This window comes from Conger conger, chromosome 12 (assembly GCF_963514075.1).
Source record: "Conger conger chromosome 12, fConCon1.1, whole genome shotgun sequence".
NCBI classification, from domain to species: Eukaryota; Metazoa; Chordata; class Actinopteri; order Anguilliformes; family Congridae; genus Conger; species Conger conger.
Window position 1 is genome coordinate 2,162,888 of NC_083771.1, and position 12,571 is coordinate 2,175,458.

Below are 12,571 nucleotides of genomic sequence, written 5' to 3' on the forward strand. Positions count from 1 at the left end.
ACCCAAGGGGAACCATGAACCATCATGGCTCTTACCCTTGATCTTAGCCAAAAGGCCGAGAAGCGATAACCGCAAACTGGCCCCTGCCGACGGCGCCCTCCCGGTGGCCCCGGACCGCGCTCGGGGGAAGACGCCACCTGGCCCAGGAGCCGGCCCCCCTCCCCGCCTTCCCAAGAACCCTGCGCACGCACTGACTGGCCGGTCGGCGAGCTACCGTAACGACCGGACTCAGCTGGCTCCTCCCACCAAGATCCACTGTCCTCCACTGGCAGGCACAGCCGCCAAAAACACTCAACACATACCGAGTACGCTGTGACGTACTTACTACCGAGTTACTTACCGAATAGCTGCTCTCTAGGCAGCGACCAAAGCTATTTAGCGAGCGGGGCATCGATCGCACGCGGCAAGCAGGCGATAAGCCAGAAACGAGCAAGTCGGCGACTCGCAAGCAACCCGCATACCTGTCGCACATTGCCGTCTGTCCTTAAACCGTTCGAAGTTGCCCCGTCCTGTGGACGGAGCATCCAAAAATAGCACAAACTCAGGTGCGTTCCTCTCCACGGAAATCTTTAGTAAAAGGCGAAAGATTTGTGCGTGCTGAAGAGAAACCCGAGCGAAATGTGACCTTTCAGCGCACCAGGCGCCTCCGGCCCCCTTCCCAGCCACTCCCACTGACCCGGGGTTGCCACTGCCGCCAGCCGGCCGGACAGACAATCCGAGAGGGAAGGTGGGAAAAGCGAGACAGCGCAATGACAACAAACAGTTACGTCCCGCACAGAAAACTACATCATTTTGCTAAAAAACAGAGGCAAGCACACTTACAACAAGGGCACATATTCACCCTATTTACAACACAATTTACATACATACAAAAAAAAACAAACAAACAAACAAACAAACAAAAAGGGGGAAGAACAGGGCAACCCACCCACCTAGTAAAGGACAACAAAACACAACCTTTTTTTGCACAAAACTTGGAGAGGCGCACCGTTCCCGAACGCACTGCAATAACGGGTCGATGCTTGAAGCGGACGGAGCAAGCTCCTTCTCCGACTCCCTGTGCCAAAAATCCGTTTAATATATAGTCCCCTGATAGGGGACGTATCAGATATTAAACTGATAAGAACAGATACTACACTTGATCTTAGCCAAAAGGCCGAGAAGCGATAACCGCAAACTGGCCCCTGCCGACGGCGCCCTCCCGGTGGCCCCGGACCGCGCTCGGGGGAAGACGCCACCTGGCCCAGGAGCCGGCCCCCCTCCCCGCCTTCCCAAGAACCCTGCGCACGCACTGACTGGCCGGTCGGCGAGCTACCGTAACGACCGGACTCAGCTGGCTCCTCCCACCAAGATCCACTGTCCTCCACTGGCAGGCACAGCCGCCAAAAACACTCAACACATACCGAGTACGCTGTGACGTACTTACTACCGAGTTACTTACCGAATAGCTGCTCTCTAGGCAGCGACCAAAGCTATTTAGCGAGCGGGGCATCGATCGCACGCGGCAAGCAGGCGATAAGCCAGAAACGAGCAAGTCGGCGACTCGCAAGCAACCCGCATACCTGTCGCACATTGCCGTCTGTCCTTAAACCGTTCGAAGTTGCCCCGTCCTGTGGACGGAGCATCCAAAAATAGCACAAACTCAGGTGCGTTCCTCTCCACGGAAATCTTTAGTAAAAGGCGAAAGATTTGTGCGTGCTGAAGAGAAACCCGAGCGAAATGTGACCTTTCAGCGCACCAGGCGCCTCCGGCCCCCTTCCCAGCCACTCCCACTGACCCGGGGTTGCCACTGCCGCCAGCCGGCCGGACAGACAATCCGAGAGGGAAGGTGGGAAAAGCGAGACAGCGCAATGACAACAAACAGTTACGTCCCGCACAGAAAACTACATCATTTTGCTAAAAAACAGAGGCAAGCACACTTACAACAAGGGCACATATTCACCCTATTTACAACACAATTTACATACATACAAAAAAAAACAAACAAACAAACAAACAAACAAAAAGGGGGAAGAACAGGGCAACCCACCCACCTAGTAAAGGACAACAAAACACAACCTTTTTTTGCACAAAACTTGGAGAGGCGCACCGTTCCCGAACGCACTGCAATAACGGGTCGATGCTTGAAGCGGACGGAGCAAGCTCCTTCTCCGACTCCCTGTGCCAAAAATCCGTTTAATATATAGTCCCCTGATAGGGGACGTATCAGATATTAAACTGATAAGAACAGATACTACACTTGATCTTAGCCAAAAGGCCGAGAAGCGATAACCGCAAACTGGCCCCTGCCGACGGCGCCCTCCCGGTGGCCCCGGACCGCGCTCGGGGGAAGACGCCACCTGGCCCAGGAGCCGGCCCCCCTCCCCGCCTTCCCAAGAACCCTGCGCACGCACTGACTGGCCGGTCGGCGAGCTACCGTAACGACCGGACTCAGCTGGCTCCTCCCACCAAGATCCACTGTCCTCCACTGGCAGGCACAGCCGCCAAAAACACTCAACACATACCGAGTACGCTGTGACGTACTTACTACCGAGTTACTTACCGAATAGCTGCTCTCTAGGCAGCGACCAAAGCTATTTAGCGAGCGGGGCATCGATCGCACGCGGCAAGCAGGCGATAAGCCAGAAACGAGCAAGTCGGCGACTCGCAAGCAACCCGCATACCTGTCGCACATTGCCGTCTGTCCTTAAACCGTTCGAAGTTGCCCCGTCCTGTGGACGGAGCATCCAAAAATAGCACAAACTCAGGTGCGTTCCTCTCCACGGAAATCTTTAGTAAAAGGCGAAAGATTTGTGCGTGCTGAAGAGAAACCCGAGCGAAATGTGACCTTTCAGCGCACCAGGCGCCTCCGGCCCCCTTCCCAGCCACTCCCACTGACCCGGGGTTGCCACTGCCGCCAGCCGGCCGGACAGACAATCCGAGAGGGAAGGTGGGAAAAGCGAGACAGCGCAATGACAACAAACAGTTACGTCCCGCACAGAAAACTACATCATTTTGCTAAAAAACAGAGGCAAGCACACTTACAACAAGGGCACATATTCACCCTATTTACAACACAATTTACATACATACAAAAAAAAACAAACAAACAAACAAACAAACAAAAAGGGGGAAGAACAGGGCAACCCACCCACCTAGTAAAGGACAACAAAACACAACCTTTTTTTGCACAAAACTTGGAGAGGCGCACCGTTCCCGAACGCACTGCAATAACGGGTCGATGCTTGAAGCGGACGGAGCAAGCTCCTTCTCCGACTCCCTGTGCCAAAAATCCGTTTAATATATAGTCCCCTGATAGGGGACGTATCAGATATTAAACTGATAAGAACAGATACTACACTTGATCTTAGCCAAAAGGCCGAGAAGCGATAACCGCAAACTGGCCCCTGCCGACGGCGCCCTCCCGGTGGCCCCGGACCGCGCTCGGGGGAAGACGCCACCTGGCCCAGGAGCCGGCCCCCCTCCCCGCCTTCCCAAGAACCCTGCGCACGCACTGACTGGCCGGTCGGCGAGCTACCGTAACGACCGGACTCAGCTGGCTCCTCCCACCAAGATCCACTGTCCTCCACTGGCAGGCACAGCCGCCAAAAACACTCAACACATACCGAGTACGCTGTGACGTACTTACTACCGAGTTACTTACCGAATAGCTGCTCTCTAGGCAGCGACCAAAGCTATTTAGCGAGCGGGGCATCGATCGCACGCGGCAAGCAGGCGATAAGCCAGAAACGAGCAAGTCGGCGACTCGCAAGCAACCCGCATACCTGTCGCACATTGCCGTCTGTCCTTAAACCGTTCGAAGTTGCCCCGTCCTGTGGACGGAGCATCCAAAAATAGCACAAACTCAGGTGCGTTCCTCTCCACGGAAATCTTTAGTAAAAGGCGAAAGATTTGTGCGTGCTGAAGAGAAACCCGAGCGAAATGTGACCTTTCAGCGCACCAGGCGCCTCCGGCCCCCTTCCCAGCCACTCCCACTGACCCGGGGTTGCCACTGCCGCCAGCCGGCCGGACAGACAATCCGAGAGGGAAGGTGGGAAAAGCGAGACAGCGCAATGACAACAAACAGTTACGTCCCGCACAGAAAACTACATCATTTTGCTAAAAAACAGAGGCAAGCACACTTACAACAAGGGCACATATTCACCCTATTTACAACACAATTTACATACATACAAAAAAAAACAAACAAACAAACAAACAAACAAAAAGGGGGAAGAACAGGGCAACCCACCCACCTAGTAAAGGACAACAAAACACAACCTTTTTTTGCACAAAACTTGGAGAGGCGCACCGTTCCCGAACGCACTGCAATAACGGGTCGATGCTTGAAGCGGACGGAGCAAGCTCCTTCTCCGACTCCCTGTGCCAAAAATCCGTTTAATATATAGTCCCCTGATAGGGGACGTATCAGATATTAAACTGATAAGAACAGATACTACACTTGATCTTAGCCAAAAGGCCGAGAAGCGATAACCGCAAACTGGCCCCTGCCGACGGCGCCCTCCCGGTGGCCCCGGACCGCGCTCGGGGGAAGACGCCACCTGGCCCAGGAGCCGGCCCCCCTCCCCGCCTTCCCAAGAACCCTGCGCACGCACTGACTGGCCGGTCGGCGAGCTACCGTAACGACCGGACTCAGCTGGCTCCTCCCACCAAGATCCACTGTCCTCCACTGGCAGGCACAGCCGCCAAAAACACTCAACACATACCGAGTACGCTGTGACGTACTTACTACCGAGTTACTTACCGAATAGCTGCTCTCTAGGCAGCGACCAAAGCTATTTAGCGAGCGGGGCATCGATCGCACGCGGCAAGCAGGCGATAAGCCAGAAACGAGCAAGTCGGCGACTCGCAAGCAACCCGCATACCTGTCGCACATTGCCGTCTGTCCTTAAACCGTTCGAAGTTGCCCCGTCCTGTGGACGGAGCATCCAAAAATAGCACAAACTCAGGTGCGTTCCTCTCCACGGAAATCTTTAGTAAAAGGCGAAAGATTTGTGCGTGCTGAAGAGAAACCCGAGCGAAATGTGACCTTTCAGCGCACCAGGCGCCTCCGGCCCCCTTCCCAGCCACTCCCACTGACCCGGGGTTGCCACTGCCGCCAGCCGGCCGGACAGACAATCCGAGAGGGAAGGTGGGAAAAGCGAGACAGCGCAATGACAACAAACAGTTACGTCCCGCACAGAAAACTACATCATTTTGCTAAAAAACAGAGGCAAGCACACTTACAACAAGGGCACATATTCACCCTATTTACAACACAATTTACATACATACAAAAAAAAACAAACAAACAAACAAACAAACAAAAAGGGGGAAGAACAGGGCAACCCACCCACCTAGTAAAGGACAACAAAACACAACCTTTTTTTGCACAAAACTTGGAGAGGCGCACCGTTCCCGAACGCACTGCAATAACGGGTCGATGCTTGAAGCGGACGGAGCAAGCTCCTTCTCCGACTCCCTGTGCCAAAAATCCGTTTAATATATAGTCCCCTGATAGGGGACGTATCAGATATTAAACTGATAAGAACAGATACTACACTTGATCTTAGCCAAAAGGCCGAGAAGCGATAACCGCAAACTGGCCCCTGCCGACGGCGCCCTCCCGGTGGCCCCGGACCGCGCTCGGGGGAAGACGCCACCTGGCCCAGGAGCCGGCCCCCCTCCCCGCCTTCCCAAGAACCCTGCGCACGCACTGACTGGCCGGTCGGCGAGCTACCGTAACGACCGGACTCAGCTGGCTCCTCCCACCAAGATCCACTGTCCTCCACTGGCAGGCACAGCCGCCAAAAACACTCAACACATACCGAGTACGCTGTGACGTACTTACTACCGAGTTACTTACCGAATAGCTGCTCTCTAGGCAGCGACCAAAGCTATTTAGCGAGCGGGGCATCGATCGCACGCGGCAAGCAGGCGATAAGCCAGAAACGAGCAAGTCGGCGACTCGCAAGCAACCCGCATACCTGTCGCACATTGCCGTCTGTCCTTAAACCGTTCGAAGTTGCCCCGTCCTGTGGACGGAGCATCCAAAAATAGCACAAACTCAGGTGCGTTCCTCTCCACGGAAATCTTTAGTAAAAGGCGAAAGATTTGTGCGTGCTGAAGAGAAACCCGAGCGAAATGTGACCTTTCAGCGCACCAGGCGCCTCCGGCCCCCTTCCCAGCCACTCCCACTGACCCGGGGTTGCCACTGCCGCCAGCCGGCCGGACAGACAATCCGAGAGGGAAGGTGGGAAAAGCGAGACAGCGCAATGACAACAAACAGTTACGTCCCGCACAGAAAACTACATCATTTTGCTAAAAAACAGAGGCAAGCACACTTACAACAAGGGCACATATTCACCCTATTTACAACACAATTTACATACATACAAAAAAAAACAAACAAACAAACAAACAAACAAAAAGGGGGAAGAACAGGGCAACCCACCCACCTAGTAAAGGACAACAAAACACAACCTTTTTTTGCACAAAACTTGGAGAGGCGCACCGTTCCCGAACGCACTGCAATAACGGGTCGATGCTTGAAGCGGACGGAGCAAGCTCCTTCTCCGACTCCCTGTGCCAAAAATCCGTTTAATATATAGTCCCCTGATAGGGGACGTATCAGATATTAAACTGATAAGAACAGATTTTTTTTTTTTTTTTTTTTTTTTTTTTGTGGTGAAGCTCAAAGTCAAGGCATTAGCGTTGGCTAAGAGTTTTACCTTTTTATTATTAAATCTACTCTAACTAAGCCTATTCACATATGTACAACAACGCCGTTGTCCGAATCAAAATCCAAGTCAATCCATATCCAAATCCAATTTCCAGTAGCAATAAATCCAATCAGATAACCCCGAAGGGTACAATTCAAGCCCCCGAAGGGTTCAATTCAGGCCCCGAAGGGTACATTTCTAACCCCGAAGGGTACTAGTCTATCAGGGGGAACCTAAAAAACCCCCGATCGCTCCTCACCACCAAGCCGAAGCCTGGCTTGAGAGCAGGTGGAGCACGCTCCAGACCTCCGGCAGAGACCCTAGGGGATCCATGAACCATCATGGATCTTACCCTTGATCTTAGCCAAAAGGCCGAGAAGCGATAACCGCAAACTGGCCCCTGCCGACGGCGCCCTCCCGGTGGCCCCGGACCGCGCTCGGGGGAAGACGCCACCTGGCCCAGGAGCCGGCCCCCCTCCCCGCCTTCCCAAGAACCCTGCGCACGCACTGACTGGCCGGTCGGCGAGCTACCGTAACGACCGGACTCAGCTGGCTCCTCCCACCAAGATCCACTGTCCTCCACTGGCAGGCACAGCCGCCAAAAACACTCAACACATACCGAGTACGCTGTGACGTACTTACTACCGAGTTACTTACCGAATAGCTGCTCTCTAGGCAGCGACCAAAGCTATTTAGCGAGCGGGGCATCGATCGCACGCGGCAAGCAGGCGATAAGCCAGAAACGAGCAAGTCGGCGACTCGCAAGCAACCCGCATACCTGTCGCACATTGCCGTCTGTCCTTAAACCGTTCGAAGTTGCCCCGTCCTGTGGACGGAGCATCCAAAAATAGCACAAACTCAGGTGCGTTCCTCTCCACGGAAATCTTTAGTAAAAGGCGAAAGATTTGTGCGTGCTGAAGAGAAACCCGAGCGAAATGTGACCTTTCAGCGCACCAGGCGCCTCCGGCCCCCTTCCCAGCCACTCCCACTGACCCGGGGTTGCCACTGCCGCCAGCCGGCCGGACAGACAATCCGAGAGGGAAGGTGGGAAAAGCGAGACAGCGCAATGACAACAAACAGTTACGTCCCGCACAGAAAACTACATCATTTTGCTAAAAAACAGAGGCAAGCACACTTACAACAAGGGCACATATTCACCCTATTTACAACACAATTTACATACATACAAAAAAAAACAAACAAACAAACAAACAAACAAAAAGGGGGAAGAACAGGGCAACCCACCCACCTAGTAAAGGACAACAAAACACAACCTTTTTTTGCACAAAACTTGGAGAGGCGCACCGTTCCCGAACGCACTGCAATAACGGGTCGATGCTTGAAGCGGACGGAGCAAGCTCCTTCTCCGACTCCCTGTGCCAAAAATCCGTTTAATATATAGTCCCCTGATAGGGGACGTATCAGATATTAAACTGATAAGAACAGATACTACACTTGATCTTAGCCAAAAGGCCGAGAAGCGATAACCGCAAACTGGCCCCTGCCGACGGCGCCCTCCCGGTGGCCCCGGACCGCGCTCGGGGGAAGACGCCACCTGGCCCAGGAGCCGGCCCCCCTCCCCGCCTTCCCAAGAACCCTGCGCACGCACTGACTGGCCGGTCGGCGAGCTACCGTAACGACCGGACTCAGCTGGCTCCTCCCACCAAGATCCACTGTCCTCCACTGGCAGGCACAGCCGCCAAAAACACTCAACACATACCGAGTACGCTGTGACGTACTTACTACCGAGTTACTTACCGAATAGCTGCTCTCTAGGCAGCGACCAAAGCTATTTAGCGAGCGGGGCATCGATCGCACGCGGCAAGCAGGCGATAAGCCAGAAACGAGCAAGTCGGCGACTCGCAAGCAACCCGCATACCTGTCGCACATTGCCGTCTGTCCTTAAACCGTTCGAAGTTGCCCCGTCCTGTGGACGGAGCATCCAAAAATAGCACAAACTCAGGTGCGTTCCTCTCCACGGAAATCTTTAGTAAAAGGCGAAAGATTTGTGCGTGCTGAAGAGAAACCCGAGCGAAATGTGACCTTTCAGCGCACCAGGCGCCTCCGGCCCCCTTCCCAGCCACTCCCACTGACCCGGGGTTGCCACTGCCGCCAGCCGGCCGGACAGACAATCCGAGAGGGAAGGTGGGAAAAGCGAGACAGCGCAATGACAACAAACAGTTACGTCCCGCACAGAAAACTACATCATTTTGCTAAAAAACAGAGGCAAGCACACTTACAACAAGGGCACATATTCACCCTATTTACAACACAATTTACATACATACAAAAAAAAACAAACAAACAAACAAACAAACAAAAAGGGGGAAGAACAGGGCAACCCACCCACCTAGTAAAGGACAACAAAACACAACCTTTTTTTGCACAAAACTTGGAGAGGCGCACCGTTCCCGAACGCACTGCAATAACGGGTCGATGCTTGAAGCGGACGGAGCAAGCTCCTTCTCCGACTCCCTGTGCCAAAAATCCGTTTAATATATAGTCCCCTGATAGGGGACGTATCAGATATTAAACTGATAAGAACAGATTTTTTTTTTTTTTTTTTTTTTTTTTTGTGGTGAAGCTCTGAGTCAAGGCCTTAGCGTTGGCTCAGAGTTTTACCTATTTTTTACTAAATCTCCTCTAAACTACTCCTTATATACATATATACAATCGCAACCATATCCAAATCACTCTCCAAATCAATCCCCGTCCAAATCCAAATTCCCGTTTAGCCATAAATCCAATCCGCTAAACCCCGTAGGGTATTCACTCAAACCCCGTAGGGTACAACTCAAACCCCGTAGGGTATTACTCTAGCCCCGTAGGGTCCTAACTATACAATAAGGAGGGAAAAAAATAAAACCCCCCGATCGCTCCTCACCACCAGGCCGAAGCCTGGCTTGAGAGCCGATCTGGCAAGCTCCAGGCCTAAGGCAGAGACCCAAGGGGAACCATGAACCATCATGGCTCTTACCCTTGATCTTAGCCAAAAGGCCGAGAAGCGATAACCGCAAACTGGCCCCTGCCGACGGCGCCCTCCCGGTGGCCCCGGACCGCGCTCGGGGGAAGACGCCACCTGGCCCAGGAGCCGGCCCCCCTCCCCGCCTTCCCAAGAACCCTGCGCACGCACTGACTGGCCGGTCGGCGAGCTACCGTAACGACCGGACTCAGCTGGCTCCTCCCACCAAGATCCACTGTCCTCCACTGGCAGGCACAGCCGCCAAAAACACTCAACACATACCGAGTACGCTGTGACGTACTTACTACCGAGTTACTTACCGAATAGCTGCTCTCTAGGCAGCGACCAAAGCTATTTAGCGAGCGGGGCATCGATCGCACGCGGCAAGCAGGCGATAAGCCAGAAACGAGCAAGTCGGCGACTCGCAAGCAACCCGCATACCTGTCGCACATTGCCGTCTGTCCTTAAACCGTTCGAAGTTGCCCCGTCCTGTGGACGGAGCATCCAAAAATAGCACAAACTCAGGTGCGTTCCTCTCCACGGAAATCTTTAGTAAAAGGCGAAAGATTTGTGCGTGCTGAAGAGAAACCCGAGCGAAATGTGACCTTTCAGCGCACCAGGCGCCTCCGGCCCCCTTCCCAGCCACTCCCACTGACCCGGGGTTGCCACTGCCGCCAGCCGGCCGGACAGACAATCCGAGAGGGAAGGTGGGAAAAGCGAGACAGCGCAATGACAACAAACAGTTACGTCCCGCACAGAAAACTACATCATTTTGCTAAAAAACAGAGGCAAGCACACTTACAACAAGGGCACATATTCACCCTATTTACAACACAATTTACATACATACAAAAAAAAACAAACAAACAAACAAACAAACAAAAAGGGGGAAGAACAGGGCAACCCACCCACCTAGTAAAGGACAACAAAACACAACCTTTTTTTGCACAAAACTTGGAGAGGCGCACCGTTCCCGAACGCACTGCAATAACGGGTCGATGCTTGAAGCGGACGGAGCAAGCTCCTTCTCCGACTCCCTGTGCCAAAAATCCGTTTAATATATAGTCCCCTGATAGGGGACGTATCAGATATTAAACTGATAAGAACAGATACTACACTTGATCTTAGCCAAAAGGCCGAGAAGCGATAACCGCAAACTGGCCCCTGCCGACGGCGCCCTCCCGGTGGCCCCGGACCGCGCTCGGGGGAAGACGCCACCTGGCCCAGGAGCCGGCCCCCCTCCCCGCCTTCCCAAGAACCCTGCGCACGCACTGACTGGCCGGTCGGCGAGCTACCGTAACGACCGGACTCAGCTGGCTCCTCCCACCAAGATCCACTGTCCTCCACTGGCAGGCACAGCCGCCAAAAACACTCAACACATACCGAGTACGCTGTGACGTACTTACTACCGAGTTACTTACCGAATAGCTGCTCTCTAGGCAGCGACCAAAGCTATTTAGCGAGCGGGGCATCGATCGCACGCGGCAAGCAGGCGATAAGCCAGAAACGAGCAAGTCGGCGACTCGCAAGCAACCCGCATACCTGTCGCACATTGCCGTCTGTCCTTAAACCGTTCGAAGTTGCCCCGTCCTGTGGACGGAGCATCCAAAAATAGCACAAACTCAGGTGCGTTCCTCTCCACGGAAATCTTTAGTAAAAGGCGAAAGATTTGTGCGTGCTGAAGAGAAACCCGAGCGAAATGTGACCTTTCAGCGCACCAGGCGCCTCCGGCCCCCTTCCCAGCCACTCCCACTGACCCGGGGTTGCCACTGCCGCCAGCCGGCCGGACAGACAATCCGAGAGGGAAGGTGGGAAAAGCGAGACAGCGCAATGACAACAAACAGTTACGTCCCGCACAGAAAACTACATCATTTTGCTAAAAAACAGAGGCAAGCACACTTACAACAAGGGCACATATTCACCCTATTTACAACACAATTTACATACATACAAAAAAAAACAAACAAACAAACAAACAAACAAAAAGGGGGAAGAACAGGGCAACCCACCCACCTAGTAAAGGACAACAAAACACAACCTTTTTTTGCACAAAACTTGGAGAGGCGCACCGTTCCCGAACGCACTGCAATAACGGGTCGATGCTTGAAGCGGACGGAGCAAGCTCCTTCTCCGACTCCCTGTGCCAAAAATCCGTTTAATATATAGTCCCCTGATAGGGGACGTATCAGATATTAAACTGATAAGAACAGATACTACACTTGATCTTAGCCAAAAGGCCGAGAAGCGATAACCGCAAACTGGCCCCTGCCGACGGCGCCCTCCCGGTGGCCCCGGACCGCGCTCGGGGGAAGACGCCACCTGGCCCAGGAGCCGGCCCCCCTCCCCGCCTTCCCAAGAACCCTGCGCACGCACTGACTGGCCGGTCGGCGAGCTACCGTAACGACCGGACTCAGCTGGCTCCTCCCACCAAGATCCACTGTCCTCCACTGGCAGGCACAGCCGCCAAAAACACTCAACACATACCGAGTACGCTGTGACGTACTTACTACCGAGTTACTTACCGAATAGCTGCTCTCTAGGCAGCGACCAAAGCTATTTAGCGAGCGGGGCATCGATCGCACGCGGCAAGCAGGCGATAAGCCAGAAACGAGCAAGTCGGCGACTCGCAAGCAACCCGCATACCTGTCGCACATTGCCGTCTGTCCTTAAACCGTTCGAAGTTGCCCCGTCCTGTGGACGGAGCATCCAAAAATAGCACAAACTCAGGTGCGTTCCTCTCCACGGAAATCTTTAGTAAAAGGCGAAAGATTTGTGCGTGCTGAAGAGAAACCCGAGCGAAATGTGACCTTTCAGCGCACCAGGCGCCTCCGGCCCCCTTCCCAGCCACTCCCACTGACCCGGGGTTGCCACTGCCGCCAGCCGGCCGGACAGACAATCCGAGAGGGAA

General features: G+C 53.8%; 20 non-coding genes and 1 pseudogene across 20 annotated transcripts; all 21 read right to left on the reverse strand.

Annotated features, from left to right (window-relative positions):
- Positions 1 to 500: 500 nt before the first annotated feature.
- Positions 501 to 617, reverse strand: LOC133105853 (U5 spliceosomal RNA). Its single transcript, XR_009704042.1, has one exon. It is a non-coding gene; the product is annotated as a U5 spliceosomal RNA (small nuclear RNA).
- Positions 618 to 977: 360 nt separating this feature from the next.
- Positions 978 to 1,168, reverse strand: LOC133106160 (U2 spliceosomal RNA). The gene has a single exon (XR_009704331.1). It is a non-coding gene; the product is annotated as a U2 spliceosomal RNA (small nuclear RNA).
- A 433-nt stretch (positions 1,169 to 1,601) lies between these two features.
- On the reverse strand, positions 1,602 to 1,718 carry LOC133105854 (U5 spliceosomal RNA). Its single transcript, XR_009704043.1, has one exon. It is a non-coding gene; the product is annotated as a U5 spliceosomal RNA (small nuclear RNA).
- A 360-nt stretch (positions 1,719 to 2,078) lies between these two features.
- Positions 2,079 to 2,269, reverse strand: LOC133106161 (U2 spliceosomal RNA). The gene has a single exon (XR_009704332.1). It is a non-coding gene; the product is annotated as a U2 spliceosomal RNA (small nuclear RNA).
- Positions 2,270 to 2,702: 433 nt separating this feature from the next.
- On the reverse strand, positions 2,703 to 2,819 carry LOC133105855 (U5 spliceosomal RNA). The gene has a single exon (XR_009704044.1). It is a non-coding gene; the product is annotated as a U5 spliceosomal RNA (small nuclear RNA).
- Positions 2,820 to 3,179: 360 nt separating this feature from the next.
- On the reverse strand, positions 3,180 to 3,370 carry LOC133106162 (U2 spliceosomal RNA). Its single transcript, XR_009704333.1, has one exon. It is a non-coding gene; the product is annotated as a U2 spliceosomal RNA (small nuclear RNA).
- Positions 3,371 to 3,803: 433 nt separating this feature from the next.
- Positions 3,804 to 3,920, reverse strand: LOC133105856 (U5 spliceosomal RNA). The gene has a single exon (XR_009704045.1). It is a non-coding gene; the product is annotated as a U5 spliceosomal RNA (small nuclear RNA).
- A 360-nt stretch (positions 3,921 to 4,280) lies between these two features.
- LOC133106163 (U2 spliceosomal RNA) lies at positions 4,281 to 4,471 on the reverse strand. The gene has a single exon (XR_009704334.1). It is a non-coding gene; the product is annotated as a U2 spliceosomal RNA (small nuclear RNA).
- Positions 4,472 to 4,904: 433 nt separating this feature from the next.
- Positions 4,905 to 5,021, reverse strand: LOC133105857 (U5 spliceosomal RNA). The gene has a single exon (XR_009704046.1). It is a non-coding gene; the product is annotated as a U5 spliceosomal RNA (small nuclear RNA).
- Positions 5,022 to 5,381: 360 nt separating this feature from the next.
- On the reverse strand, positions 5,382 to 5,572 carry LOC133106164 (U2 spliceosomal RNA). The gene has a single exon (XR_009704335.1). It is a non-coding gene; the product is annotated as a U2 spliceosomal RNA (small nuclear RNA).
- A 433-nt stretch (positions 5,573 to 6,005) lies between these two features.
- LOC133105858 (U5 spliceosomal RNA) lies at positions 6,006 to 6,122 on the reverse strand. Its single transcript, XR_009704047.1, has one exon. It is a non-coding gene; the product is annotated as a U5 spliceosomal RNA (small nuclear RNA).
- Positions 6,123 to 6,482: 360 nt separating this feature from the next.
- On the reverse strand, positions 6,483 to 6,688 carry LOC133106517 (U2 spliceosomal RNA; annotated as a pseudogene).
- Positions 6,689 to 7,518: 830 nt separating this feature from the next.
- LOC133105859 (U5 spliceosomal RNA) lies at positions 7,519 to 7,635 on the reverse strand. The gene has a single exon (XR_009704048.1). It is a non-coding gene; the product is annotated as a U5 spliceosomal RNA (small nuclear RNA).
- Positions 7,636 to 7,995: 360 nt separating this feature from the next.
- Positions 7,996 to 8,186, reverse strand: LOC133106165 (U2 spliceosomal RNA). The gene has a single exon (XR_009704336.1). It is a non-coding gene; the product is annotated as a U2 spliceosomal RNA (small nuclear RNA).
- A 433-nt stretch (positions 8,187 to 8,619) lies between these two features.
- On the reverse strand, positions 8,620 to 8,736 carry LOC133105860 (U5 spliceosomal RNA). The gene has a single exon (XR_009704049.1). It is a non-coding gene; the product is annotated as a U5 spliceosomal RNA (small nuclear RNA).
- Positions 8,737 to 9,096: 360 nt separating this feature from the next.
- Positions 9,097 to 9,289, reverse strand: LOC133106520 (U2 spliceosomal RNA). The gene has a single exon (XR_009704532.1). It is a non-coding gene; the product is annotated as a U2 spliceosomal RNA (small nuclear RNA).
- Positions 9,290 to 10,143: 854 nt separating this feature from the next.
- Positions 10,144 to 10,260, reverse strand: LOC133105862 (U5 spliceosomal RNA). The gene has a single exon (XR_009704051.1). It is a non-coding gene; the product is annotated as a U5 spliceosomal RNA (small nuclear RNA).
- A 360-nt stretch (positions 10,261 to 10,620) lies between these two features.
- On the reverse strand, positions 10,621 to 10,811 carry LOC133106166 (U2 spliceosomal RNA). Its single transcript, XR_009704337.1, has one exon. It is a non-coding gene; the product is annotated as a U2 spliceosomal RNA (small nuclear RNA).
- A 433-nt stretch (positions 10,812 to 11,244) lies between these two features.
- Positions 11,245 to 11,361, reverse strand: LOC133105863 (U5 spliceosomal RNA). Its single transcript, XR_009704052.1, has one exon. It is a non-coding gene; the product is annotated as a U5 spliceosomal RNA (small nuclear RNA).
- A 360-nt stretch (positions 11,362 to 11,721) lies between these two features.
- LOC133106167 (U2 spliceosomal RNA) lies at positions 11,722 to 11,912 on the reverse strand. Its single transcript, XR_009704338.1, has one exon. It is a non-coding gene; the product is annotated as a U2 spliceosomal RNA (small nuclear RNA).
- A 433-nt stretch (positions 11,913 to 12,345) lies between these two features.
- On the reverse strand, positions 12,346 to 12,462 carry LOC133105864 (U5 spliceosomal RNA). The gene has a single exon (XR_009704053.1). It is a non-coding gene; the product is annotated as a U5 spliceosomal RNA (small nuclear RNA).
- Positions 12,463 to 12,571: the final 109 nt, after the last annotated feature.